Source organism: Montipora foliosa, chromosome 3 (assembly GCF_036669935.1).
Source record: "Montipora foliosa isolate CH-2021 chromosome 3, ASM3666993v2, whole genome shotgun sequence".
Classification (NCBI taxonomy): Eukaryota; Metazoa; Cnidaria; class Anthozoa; order Scleractinia; family Acroporidae; genus Montipora; species Montipora foliosa.
This window is the reverse complement of record NC_090871.1, coordinates 47,141,173-47,146,003: the sequence shown is the minus strand read 5'-3', so window position 1 is coordinate 47,146,003 and position 4,831 is coordinate 47,141,173.

Genomic DNA, 4,831 nt, shown 5'->3' with positions numbered 1-4,831 from the left:
TTTTATTGTTGTAAGTACCGTATATTCATTATTAACACTATTAGAAGTAGAAGCATTCTCAGAAGTTAATATCAAAACCCATGCTCAGCAAGAGAAAGACTATAATAACATACAGCTGTATTAATGAAAAAGTAAGACAGTTTACTTGAATAAAAAATCCAAATTGCATTTGCTTGGTCAAACATTGAATAAGAAGGGTGTGGCAAGTAAATAATTATTGTCCCTTTTCTAGACACTTTTGAAGAGCTGTTTGGAAATCATCTTGTATTAATCACTGACATGCTCAAATCTGTGATTTTTAATTTACAGTAACACTGTTGTCATCATGCAGGATCTCATGCACGAAAAAACGAGAGATGAATAACAACCCTGGCTTTTTTCATCACAAAACCAATAAAATATTCAACGCTGAACTCCTAATCAAAATCTCTGAAAACAACCTGGAATGTTGCTTGCCATGCATGGTTTGACCAGATCAGCATACACAGACTTCAGCACTGGAATCAGAATAAATGACATGTTTAAGAAACAACGGGAAACTGATCAAAGTAAAACAATAATATTATTAACACTTGCTCATTTTCATGCACAGATGTCACTTAAGATACTTGAAAAAACATGGAAATTTGTGCCCTATTTGTAAGGATCCCTTTTTAAACAACACTAAACAACTTAACTGACTCCGTTAATAAGATGCTTTGTCTAACAATGCAGATAAAAACAGTTGCTCACATCTTGAAAGTAATGACAGTCAAAATGACAGCCAGCCAGATATCAACACTTTCCAGCAGGTAAATAGATAAGGAGCAAACAAGACCCTGGGACACGTAAACATACAAGAACATAGTTTACTCCAAGGCTAAAAATTTGGAGGACGAGTGAAAGCCGACGACAAGATGATCCATGCCATCGGTAACCTTCCAGGCAACAAAACATGGACAGAAGCTATTGCCAAGAAAATCATACAAGCTAAACGTAAACTCAAATTGTATCACTTTATTGACAAAGGAATCATTAAAATTCACGTTGTTACACATAGCATGGTCTTCTTTTGTTGCTCCTTTCTGTCCCCTGTGCCCGCACATGCCCCCAACAGTTCCTCAACGTTCATTACAATACTCGACTCTGCAATGGAGACAATTCCATAGTCCACCGTATGTTCCATAAAATATAGCAAAGACCTCGAACAAACCAGTCACGTGAACTCGTTGACCACAGCATTCAGTCAGTACCAGACATCTCACCTCTACTTGAGGAATACCATATCTCCGGAGACCATTGCCAGCTGTCACCCTGTAAGCCATGAGTGAGGGTGGTTCTGTCAGCGTGGTAGACAAATTTCACACCTTTCTTCTTCTTGTCGTCTCTTCTCCTCTTCCTCTTCCCTCCGCCTTTTCTCCCTGAGTTTTTGCAAGCGTTTCCTCTGACATCTGGTCAGGACCGCCATAGTCATGCGTTTGTGAATAGAAAAATCCCTTTCTCTTGTTTCCCCTTCTCTCGGCCCAATAAAACCGGATGGGGGATGGGGGTATCCCCCTAAAAGGGTCTTTTTATCAAAACGAGTATAAGAAGGTTGGACCGGTGAGCAGAGGTTATTTCACTTTCTTTGATTTTCACTTTGGACACCGTAGGAGTTCACTTGGACTGGGTATCCGTGAAGGCTTTCACTTGGACTCCGTACTTATACTGAGGTATTGTGATTTAAAGTAGCCACGTTTGCTTTGGGGAAGAAAGGTAACCATGTTGATTTTTGGGGAAGAAAATAAAACCATGTTGTGTTTTGGGAAAGAAAACGTAGCCATGTTTGTTTTAGGGAAGGAATATTAGCTTTTTTTACTTTAAGAAAGAAACATAGGTATATTGTGTTTTGAGAAAGAAATGTCGATATGCTGAATTTTAAGGAAGAAACGTGGCCATATTGGTTTCTTTATGGGAAAAGACTATTCGGATAATATTAGGATAATGTTACAACTTAGGTTTGAGTGAATAGTTGGTCAGATACTACTAGGATGTTATTAGGATAATACAAGTCCTCGAATATTCCCATGTATGGGTGTGGTCATTGTATTAGAATGTTAGGAGAGGAGGGTTGGAATAATATTAAGGTCATGTACATGTAACGAAATCTGTCACGCAATCTGTCACGCAATGGGCTTAGCGCCAGCCTTAAGAGATTAGGGGAGGGGTAGGTCCAAACGCATGACAGCTGATAAAGGATAATCATCTTGCTTAGAGAGAGCCCCACATTTTGTTCCTGGCCTCTCCAGTATCGATTCTGTGCTGCACAATGTCGAAAGACCCGTGGGGTTTTCAAAGGTAGCAAACACATCCTTGAATTCAGTGATAAGATTAGTTAACGTCTTAATCTTTTCTTGAGTTAAGCCTTCGGTGCTCCTACTAAGCACCTTTTCCAGTTCTAGGGGCAGCGATTCACCCTCTTTGGGCTCCGATGCGTGTGAGTCGCGAGCAAATCGCACTTCCGTCAGTGGTACAAGTGACATTCCCTGAAACTCATCTATTGTTTCACAAAGAGCAGTATTTCGGTATACCCGTCTCGGATATGAGGTTGGATTCAGGAATCGAATAGGAAATAAACATCGAGTGTTCACCAATGATCTGCCAACAAGGAGTTTGCTGCTTCGCACGAAATTCCATAAATGATTCTAAAACTGTTAAACCACTTCCATCACAATCATCCATTACCCTTGCAGTCCCTATCATCTCGCTGTTTGCCGGCACCACTGCTTTTTCCTCAACGGCTGCTCTGAAGCATCGTAAACCACCTGAGAGTTTTTCTTCCGCAGTTTCAACCATGTTTACGGACGGCGCTTCAGGCACCAAAAGTTGAAGTTGCCCATCTGGTGTTGTAACAATCTGACAACCATGCTTGCGCATAAAAGATATTCCCAGGGTACCTTCCAGTTCATTATCGGCAATCCACACCTCTTGCTGGGTCCGCTGCCCTTCCACCTCTAGCTTAAAAGTTCTTTTTTCATAAAAGGGCCTTGAACAGCCATCCGCTAGTATCATGTGATTTCTAACACATTCTAACGTTAGGTTGCCTCTCCGACCCAATCCTCGCTATTACCGCTCAGCTCAGGATGGTGATGTTGGAACCGTTGTCAACCACCCCTTCCACGTTACTTAAGACGTACAGGCCTAATAGATCCTGAGAGCCCCACAAACTGCCAGCTCTTGGGGAATAAACGGGCCTCTGATTAAGACGCTGGACCGAACCTAGGCTTTTGGATTCGGCCCGTCTTCGTTTCACTGAAAGTCTTGAGGCCCTTGCGAACGACAATTTCGAGAAAAATGGCCTGGTCTACCACAGTTCCAGCAATTTCCTTTACTCCGTTTTCTTGGACTACCGGTGCCTACTCTCTCTATTTCTCTTGGACCTGTCATACGCCTCACGAAATCTTCAAAAATCCGCTTCTGGTCCTCTCTCTCCTTCTTCATTTCTTGGAGAATATTACTAATGGCCGACTCGAGGGCCACCGTCTGCCTCTAGGAAGGGTGGGTACTCGCGGCGCTTGCTGCGAGTCGGCAGGGTCGAAGGCGTTGTCTTTCAAAGGCTTGAAAGGCCTCAATCTCGACAGCTTCGGCAAGTGCTGCCTGGATAGATTCTGGTCTTGCCTGGAGTACCTTCCACCTTGTCTCAGAACCTTGTATCGCGTCGACGAAATGGTCCTTCTCGATGACGTCGCTGACGGAAGTTTGTACCTCTAGATATGCTTGGCGAACGAGCCTTTGGATGACCTGCGCTAGTTCGAGCATGGTTTCGTATCTTCCTTTTGAACGGGTTCTCAACTGGGCGCGAAATAGCTCAGGTTTTCCCCCATTACAGCACAGCGCTTTTTGAAGGGCTCCGTAACCCCGGCTCATGTCTCCGTCCAGGTCCGAGAGAACTGACAGCGCAGATCCTGTCAGGTTGGTGGGAAGATAACTGACCTTTACGGGCGTTTCCCAACGATTTAACTCTGCTATAAGCTCAAATTGAACTTGGTGGTCCAATGGCTTCGGCTTCGTTAGTGGCGATCATTTCTTTCGCTTCTTTGACCAACTTCCAGTTCTCGTGTGCGTACCTCTAATTCCGGTTCGTCCCCATTTCTTCACTATTGTGCAGTAGTTTCTGGCCTAACTCCTGTAAGGCGGTCACAAAAGACGACGGCGATTCCTGCTCGGTGGAAAAAGTAGAATTTGCCTCCGGAGTCGCTGAGTTCTGCAGGCCACTAAAATCTGGTTCATAATCATCCGTAGCAAGCTGGATTTCACGGTAACTCCGATCCGCCGCTGCCATCTCTGACTTCCCGGCAGCTAAGGATTCTCGTATCCCACCTCTGCCACCAAATGTAACGCGACGGCACTGCTGCAATGTCGGCTAATTTATTCACAGACTGAACAACGGAACAACGTACTTCTCGTCAAGACTCAACACACTCGTGCAATCTCTAACCACCAGTTTTGCTCTTTTTGTAGTCATTATTGCGTTCACATCTGCATCCAGCTCGCACACATTACAATAGGTCGTGCATGGAACACTAGGCCTTTCGTTACAATACTATCTATGAGTCTTACATTTTCATCAATGAATCTGTGTTTTGAGAAGCTGGTTTGATCATTGTTAATTAGCCTGGGTAAAATATTTTGTATTCGGCTCGCGATACATTTGCAAGCAATTTTGTAATCACAATTTAAAAGAAAAATAGGCTGCCAAATTTTCAAAAGATTAACAGATTTATTCTTTTTATGAAACAGGTTAATCATTCTTCTTCTTTGGGTAACTCATAACAGACCTTTTCTATACGCACATTTCAAGCATTCAACAAAT